Genomic DNA, 16,651 nt, shown 5'->3' on the forward strand with positions numbered 1-16,651 from the left:
TCTTGAAGAATCTCTGGTGAAGAGGGAAGGAGGTTTAATGGATGGTTGTAGAGACAGTTTCTGAAGCCGAGAAGCATAACTGGTTTTATTTCTGGTGGCCACCACGAGCTACTTTGTGGCACAGACATTGCCTTAGAGTTCAGGGATTGACAACCGCAGGAAGCAGTGCCATTCTATTTCATGTCTTATCACTGAGGAATTGTAATATTGTTCTGGTAGCAAAACAGTTAACACTGCTATTTATAAAAGGTGAAATCTACCACAAAGAATCTTAGCTTTTTTTTTTTTTTTTTGCTTCTACTATGATTAAATTCTTTCTAAAACATCCTTATTGATGATGTGTTTTCTTCTTTAAGTGCATAATGACTGACTTTTTCTTTAAATGCAATTCTACCTTTCTGAGACTTCTACCCATTGGTCCTAGTTCTCCCTTCAGAGCTACTCAAAAGACATTCAAATCCCATTTTATTTTATAATTAACCAAGGGTAGAGAGGACAAAAGTAAGGACCCAGGATATAAGGCGACTCTGCTATTTTTTGGTTCTAAGGGCAGTGTGCCTCTAAATTAGTGGCCTTCAATAAAAATGAGGGAGGATAAGACAGAAACAGAAGAGAAGAATTAAGAATGAACCTAATAGAAAATAGGTGTGTAAGTTATAGCACAATCTATAAAAAAGTGGCTTTTTTTTTTTTATGACATGGTTAAGTTTGAAGTGGATTGATTTAGTGTGGAAAAAAAGGATGTTCAAATATTATGTATGGTATTGTATTTTGTTAGTGATAAATATGCACAGAAAAAAAAGAGTACACATTAAATGGTAACGATTTCCTTTGGGTGGTGGGATTTATAGAGATTTTCATTTTCCTTTTTTAAAAGGAGCATGCATTTCTGGTGTGTCTAAGTACATGTAGTAAAAATCAAGCAACCATTAAATCTGCCTGTCTGTTCATTTCAAATGTCAAAGCTGACCAATAATATTGCACAGTTATTTATATGCAAGAAGGTAAGTCCTGGCTGTCACTTTTCCTGACGTTTTGAATAAGGCCATGTTGCACCTTTGTGGTGGTCGCTACTCAGAGGTTGGTGGGAACAAGACAGACTGGCCACAAAACAGGCTGTGTTTAACGCAGAAAAGGAGAGAACATAGACCCCTGGGAATCTGTGAGCCAGGACTGGAGGGCCTGGGCCTCAGCATCCTTTCTACATTCCTCAACTGGCCTCTGTCCCGTTTCTTTGAAAAATATGTATATCTTGGATGTTTCTCTGATTCCAACAGTGCCTCGGGTCCTGCGGGTGCTGTGCTGGCCTTCCGGCGTCCTCTGATGTGCTTCCTGTTAGGGGAGACCATTCCGGTCTATTGTGGTAACCTCCCCAGGTACAATTAGGGCTTGGGGTGGGCTGGACTCCAACAGTGCAGGGTAGTTGTTTTTCTGTTTTCTTTCTCTTTCCTTCCACCTTTCCTATTAATGCTGAGTATTGGTGTGTGTGTGTGTGTGTGTGTGTGTGTGTATGTGCGCGCGCGCGTGAGATATGTGTGTATATTTATTTATTTATTTTTGGGGAGAAATTTATTTGGGAGAAGTCTACTTTCCAGATTGGTTTTCTTTTTTAAATGTCCCTCTCATCTTGCTCTCTGTCCCTCATCACTTTATACTCATGTCTGCTAAAGCCCTTTATGGTGATGGATTAGTTTGTTCACTTGTACGTTTATCTTTTTGCCCCACTAGACTGTGGGCTCCTTGAGGGCAGGAACCCCGTATTATCAACTATATCAAAAGAACTCAGAAGACAGGGACCTGTCTTCAATCTCTATATTTCCAGGGCTCAGCATGTATCAGGTGTTGAATAATCATGTATTGGTAATGATTATTACCAATCAGCATTTCATCATAAATGTGTACATTTCCGTATTTACTCTGTATGCTGTGTAATTTTACTTTAGTGTATAAAATATAGCCTTATGGTCTGAACATGTAATAAACTACATCTGATAGCAGGGATTGTCTAATGCTCTTCCCCCCCGTCTGTGGTAAACTTCTCTAAATAGGTACGTGCCTTCTGATGGACTTCCCTTTGATTTCACAGACTGATCCATCGAATGCCGACTTGCGAAGTTCCCACTGCAGTGTCTAGGTGGTGGAAGGTTTGGCTGGGGAGGGAGATGGCTTTTAGTTCAGAGTGTAATATTGAGGAAACATGATTTCTGGCGAGGATTTATGTCAAAGCTTTTCAAAACTATGACTGTATCTTTAGTGAATGTTCAGTCTCGTATTTTTGTGAAGAGCTATTTTTCATTGGAAAACAATCTCGGGTTTTAAGTTATGCTGTGTAAAGTTTCCAGAAAATGTCAAGGCATTTTCCAAGAGCTCCCTAGGAGGTAGGAGCAGTTAAAACACTTAAAAAAAAAATCCGTATTCTGATGGACATTGGCCATTTAATTTGTTTTTCATTGATTCTTGGGCCAAAAGAATTCCGACCTGGTGTGAATGCGGATTGGGAGAGTGAGAGAACAGAAGTTTATTGGTCTAACACTCCCGAGGAAAGGACCCCATTTGATGATTAGTCAAGGTGACACAATTGGAGACCAAGTTTCTTTTCTTCGCTCACATATTGGTCACTCCTTTGAACCATGTTCCCTAACTTGGAGCAGATGGCTTCCTCCTGCGTGCTGATCATTTGCCTCTGCTTTCTGTGTTAACTTTGTTTTCAGGTGGGCTAACTCCAGATAGAGGAAATTACCTACGAGAGAGAAAGACTTAAATGTGATGAGCATGTTTTATGAGTTAAGGCCCATATGGGGTGTTTTGCATACTCTGATTTATTTCAGTTAACAGTCCTGCAAAGGGGACCAGTTATTATCCCCACTTATAAATGAGCAAACCGAGGTACAGAGAATTTACAAAAAGTGCTCAGGGCTCCTAGGAACAAACGGTTTGAATCCAAGTCTGTCTAGTTACAAAGTCCTTGTGTTCTCCAATACACTATGCTGAACTAATAGCATATTAGAGCAGGGTTCAGGTTACCCAGCACAGGTGGGTGGAAAGAAATAGTTGGGAAGAAACCTTTCTGTGAAGGTTTTTACTATATTTTGAGCATCTAGGGTGGAGATTATGATGGCCAGGCAGGAGGTTTGAAGTTGGCAAAGCCATTCTGGCACCTTCTGCCCACAAGACAGGCTCTGTTTATTTCATGCCAGCTAATGTGGAGGGTGCCTTAAATGATTTATGTTTGGAGGATTTTTTTTTTTTTGGTTGACAAAAATACCCCTATTGCAATAAGCCTTGGACACTCAATTTTTTTTCAATAAACCAGGCTTAGTAGCTGTATAAGGTTGAGAGAGACAGACTGTGTTTATGCTAAGAAGGTGTCAAAGCAAATGGGCCCTGATCAGAATTCCTTCCGAACAGATGGATTTTCCATGACCTGACTCTCAGGGATCAACCCTGGACATTCAAAGCTTTAGGATCCTCTGGGAGATCATCAGGGATAACTATTAGGGGGCCTGGAACTGGGGACTTCGGTGGGAGTGGATCTGTTGTCTGTATTATTACCAGGGAGTTTCTGAAGACTGAGATTGCTATGAACTATAGATGTAAGACTGACACATTGAACTGTGTCCAAACTCCATGTTACCCTGGGCAGATCCTCAAGTCCTGGGAGTTGGGCAGCTGCAAAGGCCGGTGGCAGGGAGTCACCATGGAACTTGCTGCTAATGTTTATGCAGTGTCCTGTATGGCGCTGCATACAATATGGCTATTGTTCTGCATTTCAGAGGTGCCAGTTGGTGGCTGGTGTTAAAATGTGTCCAGGATTTGGATGGAGAATCCTCTTTGCCTACCACTGTGTTAAAGTCTGGGAGAATGTCCAGACAGTGCCTGCAGGTAGGGGGTGGGGATGGATTAGATTGGGGCGGACAATGAGCCTGTGGCCAAAGTGGACACCCCAGGAAAGCCATGAGGCCCAGGACTATTTTACTGAAGACTTCTCATTTCAACTTTAAAAAAAATTATTTTTTAGCTTATGTAGAGTAAATGACATACTCTTTTTGGTGTACAGTTATGAGTTTTGGCTAATGCGCGTGATGGTGTAACCATCATAATAAAGGTGCAGTTCTGTTGCCTCCCAAATTCTCTCATTGTGCTCCTTTTAATTGACCCATCCTAACTTAACCCTTGACAATGCTGATCTGTTTTCCATCTCTATAGTTTTGCCTTTTTCAGAATGTCATGTAAATGGAATTATGTAGTCGTTCGAGTCTGGCTTCTCTCACATATTATAGTGCATTCAAGATTCCTCCATGTTATTGCATGTATCAATAGTTTTTACTGTCGAGTATATATCACAGTTTGCTTATCCATTTACTAGTTGAAGATATTTGAGTTGTTCCCAGTTTTTGAAGATTATGAATAAAGCTGCTAGAAACATCCATGTATAGGTTTTATATGAACATAAGTTTTTATTTCTAGGAGTGGGATTGCTGGGTCATAGAGTAAAAGTATACCTGACTTGATGAGAAACTGTCAAGCTTTTGTCCAGAGTGGCTGTACCATTTTCTATTTCCATAATCAATGTATGAGGACTCTAGTTGCTCTGTGTCCTTATCAGCACTTGGTATTGTCATTATTTTTATTTACTTATTTTTATTTTTAGCATAGGTATATGGCATCTCACTGTGGTTTTAAATTGCGTTTCTATTGAAATGTTTCTGACATTTTTTCCAAATGAAGTTACACATACAGTTACAATTTTCAGGATTGAAAGAAGTAAATAGCTCAATTATTTTTGTATGTGGAAAAAACCCCATTCATTTGTCAAGAGTATATACAATTGACTAATGAACAACATGGGTTTGAATCGCGTGGGTCCACTTATACATGGATTTTTTTCAATAAATACTGTAAATGTATTTTCTCTTCTTAATGATTTTCTTAGTAACATTTTCTTCTCTTTGGCTTATTTTATTATAAGAATACAGTATATAATACATATAACATACAAAATATGTGTTAATTGACTGTTTATATTACTAGTAAGGCTTCTGGTCAAGAGTAGGCAGTTAGTAGTTAATCGTGGAGGGAGTCAAAAGTCATACATAGATTTTCAACTGTGCAGGGGGGTCAGCGCCCTTAACCCCCATGTCATTCAGGGATCAACTGTATTTAAAATTTAACACTATTCTGGCAACCTTGTTTTGGTGTTCTTTTATATTTTAATATGCCCTGAGCCTGTAGCGTTTAGGAATGGTGTTTGGTTGCAATGAACAGAAATTCAACTGTAGTTGAGGTTTAATTATATCTGGGTTTATTCTCTCACATAAAGGAATTCCAGATGTAGACTGTCTGGAGCTACAAAACCATCAGGGACCCAGGTTCTTTTCTCATTCTGTGCCACTGTCCTTAGACTGTGGCTTCCTTTCTCAAGGTCACAGGATGGTTTCTAGAGGTCCAGCTGTAACAGTACTTAAGGCAGGAGAGAGGGACCTAGAAGAGGCTCTTTCAGCTTTTTCTTATGGTGGATGAGTGCATTTCCTCACTTGTCTATTGAATGTCTGCTTAGACTCTAGTTGGTCTTTATCTTTCGGGATGTGTGACTGCTTTCTGCAGAGGAGAAATATCCAGGCTTTTACTTAGGGCCTGTTTATTTTCAGTTTAAGCATGATTTGAACATGTTTATTACTTTAAGTTCATTTGAAAATTGGAAGCATCAAATTAGAAAGTTGGTAGAAAGATGGCTAAAAGCTAGCATGTATAGACACTGATCACTGACAGTTTGACAATGTAGAAAGAGGTAGAAAAAAAAAAACCCCAGATGATAGCCTAAGGCCATGTAGCATAAGGGCAAACAGCTCTATGTGGCTTCAACATCTCTGGCATCTTGAGTGTGTAGCTCCACCTGTAGGGTTGGCTTTCTGAGTAACAAAATAATTTCCGCACCTTCTTCCTTTCTGTTAGACTGTATTCTCCTGAGGGCAGGAACATGGTGGATTTTCTATCCATAGCCAATGTTCTATGTCCTTATACATGTGACTTACTTACTTCTTGCCAGCTTTCTAGGAAAATCAAATAAAATGAAATGTGATTAGATGCTTTGGAGAACGTTAGAGTCAGGCTTCCCAGATAAAATCATGATACCTATTTACTTTGAATTTCAGATAAACAATAATTTTTTTTTAGTATTAGTGTGTCCAAACAATGTATGGAATATACTTATACTATAAATCTATTCACTGCTTATCAGAAATTCCAGATTAGGTAGCCATTCTGTATTTTTATTTGCTAAATCTGGCAACCCTACTTGGAGTACATGTGTCTCAGAAGGCCCTGATAACTTTTCAGCCTGATGTAGTGGGTAAGGAAGAATCAATTTTAATGAAACACACTCACACTCAGTCTTGGTATGAGAGTGGGAAATTTGTTTTAATTTTTCTCTGAGTGTGGGACTTCTGACGCTCTTCTGAAGTAAGTGAAAATAAGTTTTCCTTTTCATAGCTGCTAATAAGCTAAGTCAATACAGCAGCCCTTAGAGAAATACTGGCAAGGGTTTTGAGACTGAGGGGTGCTGTGGATTTATGTTCCCTTATCTCCTTGGCTCATCCTTGGCCTGTTCAGAGAATTTTTTTTTGTAAAGAGTTGTGTTTATTTTATTTGAATATTTATTTATGTATTTGAACCTAGAGTTAGAACAGAAAAGTTCAAGTTCACTAGAGAGATATGAATAAGATCCTAATGATGTGAGCACTATAGGCCAATGGGTCTAACATATTCAGGGCTTTCTCTAAAACGGTGGTTCTCAAAGTGTGGTCCCTAGACCAGCAGCATCAGTATCACCTGAGAACTTATCAGAAGTGTAAATTTGGGCCCCACCCCAGACCTATTGAATCAGAAACTCTTAGTTGTTGGCCCTAGAACTTGTTTTTAATAATCCAAGAGGTGATTCTGATGCATAGTAAGGTTTGAGAACCACTAATCTAAACCAGGGGTAGGCAACCTTTCTTGTAAAGGACCAGAGAGTAAATATTTTAGGCTTGTGGGCCATAGGGTCACTATTACTCAACTCTGCCATTGTGTGCGAGAGCAGCCACAAATAACATGTAAAATAATGGGCGTGGCTGTGTTATGAAGTGAATAAGGCTTTATATTCAGAAAAGCAGGGAGCCAGAGCAGATACCCCTTCTGAGTAGTCTGTGACCCCTGCAAAAACTCAGACTTCTTCAGAGTAGTCAGATTTGCTTGTTACTTGCTTTTCCCATTCATTGGTAGATGTGAAATGCTCCTAAAAAGCCAAATAATCAGAATTAGGTGATACCAGAGGAAGAAAGAAAATGAAACAGCTGGTATGACCAGGTAGCTGTTGTCATCAGAGAAGGTTCCTTGCTCTCAGCTGCTGGCCTTGCTTCCTTTTTCATTGAGAAAAATATAGGCAGGAGGAGAGGACTTCTACAGGCTGCCATTACTACATCTCCAAATCTACCCATTTTTGCCCCCAGATACTCCATCTGTTCTCCTGTCACTGTGGATGAACTGCCATTGCATCTACCCAAGACAAACTCTCAACTTTTGCACTAGAGCTCATCTCCTTGAGCCTACTCGAGGACATTACTTTAGCAATTGCCTCCGTCTTCTCTATCACTATTTCCCCCCTCTTTACTAGATCATTTCCTCAGTGTCAAACCTGCACCCATTTTCATGGGTGCTATAATTTCTCTTGTGTCACCTTCTTGCTACCACTCCGCTTCTCTGCTGCCCTGGACAGCAAACTCTCTGAAAGTTTGTAGATGCAGGCTTTCCTTTATTTCCTTGCTTCCATCTTCTCTTGAACTCACACCTACCAGGCTTTTGTCTCCATCTCTTTCCTGAAACAACTTGTCAGGGTCATATTGACCTTTAAGCTGGTTAATTTCCTGGTCCATGTTCAGTCCTCATCTTAACTAGGCTTTTGGCAGCACTTGACACACCACCTCCTTCAGTTTCTGGGACATCACTCTCTCAGTTCTTGTCCTACCTTCCCAGATGCTCTCAATCCATCTCATCTTCTGGTTCTTACCTCTAGATGTTGGAGTTACTCAGGGCTCAGCCATTGGAACTCCTCTCTCTCTATACTCATTCCTTTCTTTGCTGATCTCAGCTGATTTTATGGTTTAAGTAGCATCTATATGCAGAACTATCTCACATCTGCATCTCTAGTCTGGATATATCCATGTCAAACAACCAGTTTCCTACTCATCATCTCTATGTAGATGTCTAATAGGTTTCTGAAACTAAAAATGACCAAAACTAAACTCCCGATTTTTCCCATTAACCCTACCAGAACCACATCCCAAATCATATCCATCAGCACATCCTATGGACTCTCCTTTCAAAATGTCTCAAAAAAGTCCATCCACTTCTTACCACTTCTGCTGCTATACCCTGGTCCAAGCCATTATAACCTCTTAACAGGATCACTGGGATAACTGCCATACTCTCCTTTCTTCAGCCTTTGTCCCCTACACTCTATTGTCAACATAGCAGCACAGGGAGCCTTCTAGAGGCCCCACGTGATTTGCTCCTTTGCTGCTTCTCTGATCTGACCTACTGATACTCCTGTCCCCTTTGCTCTAGCTGCTTTGGCCTCCTTACGGTTCTTGAGCACACCAGTTACAATCCCTCCTCAAGGCCTTCGCACGTACTGTTCCCTCTGTACAGAATGTTCTCTCCCTAGAAAACCACCTGGCTCACTCATTCACTTCCTTCAGAACTCGGCTAAGATGTGGCCTTGTCAGAGGGTCTTCTCTGAGCAAGCTGTGGATAAGAACTGCCATCTTCCAACTTCCCTACACCCTTGACACTTTGTCTGGCTTTATTTTTCTCCCTAGCACCCATCACCACCTGCTAGGTTACATATTTACTTGTTTTTTAGCTGTGTCCTTCCACTAGAATGAAAGCTCTGTGGTGCCTGGAACAATGCCTGAGATCTAGAACATGTTGGCAACATCTTGAATGAATGAATTCTTACTTCTCAGAGTTACTTAAACTGGATTCGAATAGGGCAGTGATCTTCAAACTTTTAAAAAGCAGAATAATTCTTTTTCTAAACAAATTTAGAAGGAACCTCAATTTGTAGGATGGATATCAATGATATTTAATCAATTTGAATTTATCTAATTTTTATCTTGCTTCTGTTGCCCCTTTGTAAAGTGTTGAGAAAGTCCTAATTTACTTTGCAATAGCAGAATACTCTTGAGTTATACTGACCCGGAAGTTAGAAAGAAGGATAGTAAGATATTTTTATTTCAAAGTTGAAATAAAACAACTATTTGTTCCTTCTTCCTCTATCTTGCTGTCATTCTCATTCTCTCTTTCTCCCTCACACACACACATTCACACTCACCCGCCAGTTAGGAAAGAAATCCAGATTTATGATAAGGTCTCAAACTGTCAATATGGGCTGTCATTATGATGTGATAAGTTACGCATTCATTGGTTCTTAAACAATTGACCAAAACACTTGATGAGAATACTTGCTGAGTCTATGTGCCTGAGCATTTGACTGTACTACACATGAGCTGTTGGAGTGAACTTTACTTGCGTGCAGAATCTCACATGAACAGACGTGTAGCCTCAATTAAAAAACAACAATGACGACAACAAAACAAAACACATAGAGTTCTAGCTTCTTAATCAATGAATGGCATATTTAGAAAACATTGAAGGACACACAGAGAGATAGCCTGGGAGAAGTTTTATTACTGAATGTGGTGCAAAAATCTTGGGAGCATAAGCAAAATGTGTTGATGATGTTTAGTATGTTAAAATTTGGACAGTAAGACATCAGTTGTTCATTTAAATAATGGGTTTAAAAACAGTTAAACTGTTCTGACTTATTCTCTTAACTCTCTTTTTAAAAACGGCAAATTTTTGGGGGGTTCTCTATGAATAAAATCTACTGAATGGTGCGCATCAGGTTAGTGAGCTTGGGTTAGTGAACTTGGGTGTCTTTTCCAAAGGGCCATTAGGGATGATTCCAAAGACAACTTCTAAGCACACCATAGACACTCAATAAATGTTAGATGTCGAATGAACACAGCGGAAGCCAGAGGTATAGGCAACACACAGTGTCCTTTTTAAAAAACGAAACCTTGCTTCACCTCCCCCTCTATCTGTATGTTGTTGTTTTGACCATGAATTCTAGGCCCAGACTGGCTGGATTCCATTCCTGACTCTATTACTTACCACCTGGTGACCTTGGCCAGGTAACAGAACTTCTCTGGGCCTCAGTTTCTTCATCTTTAAAATCTGTAAAAAGTATCCATCTTACAGGACTGTCTTGAGGATTAAATGAATTAACATGTTAAATATTTAAAACAATGCCTGACAATAAAATAGTTGTTGTTGTTATTACTATTACTATTATTATTATTATTCTGAGAGGTGATACTTTTCAGAGCTGCTAGGCTGGTAGAGACCATAGGATATTGAGCTGTGAACAAAGCTCCTCTGCCCCTTCTGAATTGTAGCATTTCGAAGGGCTTTGGGTAATTCTCGGGACATCAAACGCACCCAGGCAAATGATACAGGATAAGGACACATCCTCTTTCTGTTAACGTGGTTAATCAAGGGGGTGGTGATCCGGAGTGTCTCTGATCCTTACTTCTCTGGATTTGAAGCCACGTGTTTGCTTCATGGCTGCCTCCGGGCCACTGTCACTTGGGATGGAGTAGGGAAGTGCTGACTGAGGGTTTTTTTTGTAGAAGGGGGTAGAATCTGCTTTCTCATGGGGCTAGCTTCAGATTGAGAAGCCCCGTTGCTGCCTCATGAAGCCAGGTCGAGCCTGTGGGAAGAACTGAACAAAGCAATCTCTCCTCTTCTGGGACAGGGATTATGCTCAGAAACCCAAGCATCCTGGGGGGTGGCGGTGGAGGTGCAGAATAGTGCCCGGGCCCCTGGTGCAGCCCTCCCAGCCTTTCTCCGGTTTGGACTCTACCTCCTGGGCCTCGTGTCTCCCTCCTCTGACTTGTCTTCCAGCCAAGATGGAAGTTCACTCCACTTCCCACACGCACCCTCAGCCTTTTTTTTGCCTTCTGTACTTTAAAAAATGATAATGATTATTATTTTAACCACAGCAATTATTACTACTAATATTTACAGAGACAAAGAAGGTGCCAGGCACATGCAATATCATACCATTTTATGTAATTATTTACATTTTATGGATGTGCAGAGGAAACTGGGGTATTAAACTTGACCTAAGCCTAAGATCACTTGGCTTGTGAATGTAAAGCTGGGCCCCAAGCCGACCATGACTTTAAACCTCATGCTCTTCACTTATGGCTGTCAGAGTTGCCATGAGGGTGAGTGGGCCTAAGCTCTACAGGGAATCCCACTTCATTACTCTCCTGGCTTTGACCAAGTCAGTGGAAACTTGCCAGAGGTAGATTTTTCAAAAAAATATGTTTTTATTATATAATTATTCAATGTAAATTTGGAGGATTATCCAATATAGCATTAACATAACCATTTGGACTCAATCATCCTATTAAGACAAACACCCCGTACTCCCAAACGCACAATTCCCTGGAGTGTGGATAAGAGGCATGAACACATGCCTTAATGCCAAGGTGGGGGCTGCCATGTCCGTGGTCTCCTGGGAGGTGTCAATGGGCTCTCTCTTCCTGGTGGCAGTGGAAGCTGCGGCACCGAAATGGATTCAGATGAAGTGATCTCATCAGAGCGAGGCTCGGAGTCTCTAGCAAGGACTGGATCTTGCTAGAAGGACAGTGTGTCCCTGCTGTGGGGATGGTGCCAGCGAGCATGACATCCCTGGGCCCTTACATTCTGTCGTGGGAAACTTTTTCCATGAGTGGGTTCTCCAGGGCTTTGCTCTGATTGACTGAGAATGAATGAATCCTAATGTGCTGATCCTAGATATGATTAGTGCCCCTGCTGGCTGTAGGTTTTATGGATATGCAAATTAGGCAGGTGCAGATGAGAGGTGGGGGTCTTTACTGGGAAGAGGCAGCCCCCATGTTATTATTGGTAAAAGGGTGTTGCAGAACTGGGACTTAGAGTTGTAATTCATATGCTCAGACATCACCTCAGCTTCCTGCCATATGCAGACTATTTGCTCCGCCCAAATACCCCTACTCTGTCCTCCCAGCCCTGTTCTAACACTCACCCAGCACAGTCGTAGTGAGCTTCTGCTCCATGCCAGACACAGCCCCAGGTGAGGAGACAGGGCTGAAAGCAAAACAGACACAGCTGCAGCCACCCCTGAGTTTAGGAGTTTACCTTTAGCGGGGGAGGCAATAAAATAATCACACAACTAAAATACAACTTCCACTTAGTGGAAACTACAAAGGAGAGCTGCTTGGCCCTGGGGCTTTGACCCCATCTGGAAGATCAGAGAGGCAGGAGGGCCTCCTTGAGGATACATGTTCTAGGTGAGGTCTGGAAGGGCAGGAGGACTCACTCAGTGAAGAGGGGAGGGAGGAGCCCTAGGCAGAGCGCACAGCATAGGGAAAGGTTTGTGGCTGGAGGTGGCCTGTTGAAATTCTACTCATTCTTTAAGCCCGTTCATAATCACTGTTCAGATGGGCAGCCCTGCTCCTTAGCACCAGATTTCTTAGGGTGTTTGACACACCCTGGCTCCTATGAGACACTTTACTCCTTGAGCATGAGGGCCTACACTTGGTTGTGCAAAATGAGCCACGAACTGTCCTCTCTTATACCACCTTTGTGCTGCCGGGCTGGCCAGATGCCTCCTGAGCTCTGCCTCCCACCTGAGTCACGGCCTGGGGAGGCCAGGGTCAGGGAGGGGAGCGAGCTTCACTCTACAGCCCCTAGTTCTGCAGACTTCTGCCTTGGTCATTACATCATGGACAAGATCTTGCAAGCTGGTGGAGAGAAATGGCTGTCCTGACCAGCCCCTTATGTCTCAAATAGTATGCCTGGACATGGGGCTCCCTGCCTGTACTGTTTTTCATTTTTACTTACTCATTGCAAAATTTAGAGTGTTGATTTCTTCTCTGTTCTGAGTCAAGTTTCCCAGCAGAGCAGGAGACATCAGTCCATTCAACAAACATTTATTACACACTCTTGATGTGTCATATACTGAGTCCCTGGGCTCTGTGTCCTGGGGCCTCAGAGGTGAACAGGCTCTGGCACCTGTCCTTGGGGGCTCCCAACCTGGTGACAGTGCCAATCCATTCCCCCTCCCTGGACTGTCTATGAGAGGGGTAGATGAAATCTTATATCTGTGCAGGGAGCTTTGTGTTCTGGGGAGGGAGAGGGTTGACATAAACCCCAGGAGAATCTTATTAGCTTTCTGTTTCCAACATGAAAGCATTTCCAAGGGCCCGGCTGGGGCCCTAACTTGGGTGGTCTCATTGCATCCAGCTGGAGAATGAACTGATGCTTCTCACGTGCTTCTTTCCTTTTATAAAATGGCTCAGAGGATGTTAAAGCCTCCAGTGCTTTGTGGCGGCAACCAGAAACAGCAGGCTAGACGTTAAGGTAGGGGAAGGGGGTTCTGAGAGAAGGAGGCATCCTCTACCCTCAGGCCCCCTGAGGTGCTCAGGGTGAATTAACCTGTCTGTGGTCACGGGATGCCCTACCTGGGCACACTGCTCTCATCTGCCCTGACCTCCTTCCTCTCTGGACCCAACAATCTGTTGCAGAATCGGGCAGTGCCCCAGCTCAGAGTGGTGGGCTTCATACTCCATTAGCTCATAGAAGAGGCAGCTCAATTGTCATGATGCAGAGCTCTGGCTTCAGAGTGGGAATGCCTGGGTATGGGCTGTGTCATTCTGGGCTAGTAATGTGACCTCTGAAGCTTTCTCATTGGTAATATATAAGTGCGAGCTGGGCAGATAGACTGAAAAAATGCACTTAATATCATTTGAACAGTGCCTGGCATAAAGTCAGCAAGCTCAATAATGTTGTTACTTGCTTCTTTTACTCTTCCCATCATGCTTCAGGGTGTTCTATGCATCATTATATGCTCAAGCACAGTATGTGCTGCTGCTTGAAATGCTGGAATGTGGCCCAGGGTTAGCCGAACCCTTTCTGCTACAGGAACTGGCTTTCCTGGGGAAAGTCGTAGCTCAGGCTGAGCTTTTGCTGTTGCCCTTGACTATTGCTGTTAGGTGTAATGTGTTTCTATACCCTTGGTGCTCAGGGTACGGTCCTCCAGCCAGCATCATTGTCATCACCTAGAGGCTTATTGGAAATGCAGAATCCCAGGCCCCCTCAGACCTATTGAATGAGAATCTGCACACTAACACAATCTACAGGTGATTTGTACGCACCTTCAAGTTTGAGAACCTGCTTGACGTTGTATCAGCTCATGAGGCTAGAGCCTCACTCTATTTTTGGTGTGGTGAGGAGAGGGTACATATGGGCAGAGGAGATAACTGAAAACCAGCAGAACTTGACCTCTTCCTCTCATCAGTTATCACACTGAATTTGGTTCACCTGCTGACTCTCTCCTCTCCTGGCTGAGCTCCTGGGGCCGTGTCTGGGCTATCTTTACCATACACCTTCTATGCCAGCTCACTGCCTAGTGCACAGTAGGACTCAATAAATGTTTGAGTAAATGCAGCAAACCATTTCCATGTAAACATGAGTTTCCTCTCATTTGTCTCGAAACCCAGGTACAGATAGAGGCCAGAATGGTGGAAGTGTGTGGGGTGACTGGTGTAGACTAGAAGGAATGAGAGGCTTGCTGGCTCTCCTTTGATCTCACTGGATTTTTCTTTCTGTGTCCTTGGCCACCTCCTCCCACTTGTCCCCTCTCAGTAAAGGGTTGCCCATGCCTTGGTTCTGGACCTCCAGCTGTACCCGTTCCTCTGGATGATATCATCAAGACCCATGATTTCCAATCCAGGCCCTGGTGACTCTCACATTTACATCTGTAGACATCTTCTCTTAGGTGTTGCCTTAGTTGGATTCTCCGGTTGTAGGCTGAGCCTGAGATGGGGATTCTGGTGCATGGGATTCATTGAGGGCAAGATCTTGGGGAAAGGGAGTGAGGGAAGCAGGCTAAGGCAAAGGAAGAGGCCGAACAAGGATGTGGTGCCACCACCTTGTATGTGGAATCTAAAAGTCAAACTCATAGAACCAGAGTATAGAAGGGTGTTTTCCAGGGGCTGGCAGTGGGGGAAATGGGGACAGGTTAGTCAAAGGGTATAAATGTCCAGTAATAAGAGAAATATGTTCTGGGGATCTAATGGACATCATGGTGACTACAATTGATGACACTGTATTGTATAATTGAAATTTGCTGAGAGTGAAACTTAAATGTTCTCATCAAAACAAGCAAAAAAGTTAATTTATACTCAAAATGTTGCTAAGAAAATAAATCTTAAGTGTTCTTGTCACACACAAAAAGGGTAACTGTGTGAGGTGATGGCTATGTTAATTTGCTTCAATTGTAGTAATCATTTCACAATGTATACATATATCAAAACATCATGTTGTATAACTTAAATATATACAATTTCTATTTGTCAATCATACTTCAATGAAGCTGGGGAAAAAGAGGATGTGGTGCTAGGTAGTCTGGCCTTGGTCCGATCAACTAGATGGGGGTAGGGAGGGAAGGCACATGATTTCCCTGGGGTCCGCTGGTGGGGTTGCTGCCTTCATGAAGACAGTTCTGTACAGAAGATCTACAGTACCTTCAGCAACTGGTGTGTGGATGTACCAGCCTGATAGGGGATCTGAATGGGGCTCCAACAGCAGCTGCTTATGATGTCCAATAAGCATCTATACCTTAATATGCCTCAAATTGCTCTTCTCTTATAAACTAAGTCCTCAGAATTTTCTATCTGAGTAAATGGCACTACCACTCACCCATTTGCTCAAGCCAAAAATCTAGATGTCATTCTTGGTTCTTTTTTTTTTTTTTTCCCCCCTCAACCACCCACATCTGGACCATCAGTAAATCTGTTGAGTCTACCTGCAAACTAGCCAATCTTCGTTGACTTTTCTCTCTTCACTTACACTATCCTGCTCTTAACCGGCTGGGTAACTGGCTCAATAACCTCAGTGTTGCTCGCCCTGATTCCTTTCTTAACCCTTCTTCACACAGCAGGTGGAATAAATATGTTTTTTAAAGACTTTATTTTTTAGAGCAGTTTTAGGTTTGCAGCAAAGTTAAAAGGAAGGTGTGGAGATTTCCCATCTACCCCCTGGCCCTACATGGCCCTACAGCCTCCTGCATTGTCAACATCGCCCACGAGAGTGCTGCATTTGTTATTACTGATGAACCCACACTGACACATCATGATCACTCAAAGTCCATAGTTTACCTTAGGGTTCACTCTTGGTGTTGTACATTCTGTGGATTTGGACAAATGTATAATAACATCGATCCATTATTATGGAGTATTTTTATATGGAGTATTTTCATTGTCCTAAACATCCTCTATGCTGTCTGTTCATTCCCCACCCCCACCCCACTGATCTTTTTACTGTAGTTTTGCCTTTTCCAGAATGCCATAGAGTTGGAATCATACAGTATGTAGCCTTTTCAGATTGGGCTCTTTTACTTAGTAACATGCATTTAAGGTTTCTCCGTGTCTTTTCATGACTTGACAGCTCATTTCTTTTTAGTGCTGAATAATATTCCGTTGTTTTGACATACCACACTTTATTTATACACTCACTTATT

The 16,651-nt window shown here is 42.4% G+C and overlaps 1 protein-coding gene across 8 annotated transcripts in view; it reads left to right on the forward strand.

Moving 5' to 3' along the window:
• SMOC1 (SPARC related modular calcium binding 1) overlaps positions 1 to 16,651 on the forward strand; it is a 133,093-nt gene that overhangs the window by 20,775 nt on the left and 95,667 nt on the right. The window lies entirely within an intron of this gene.

Source organism: Rousettus aegyptiacus, unplaced genomic scaffold (assembly GCF_014176215.1).
Source record: "Rousettus aegyptiacus isolate mRouAeg1 unplaced genomic scaffold, mRouAeg1.p scaffold_m13_p_3, whole genome shotgun sequence".
Taxonomy (NCBI): domain Eukaryota; kingdom Metazoa; phylum Chordata; class Mammalia; order Chiroptera; family Pteropodidae; genus Rousettus; species Rousettus aegyptiacus.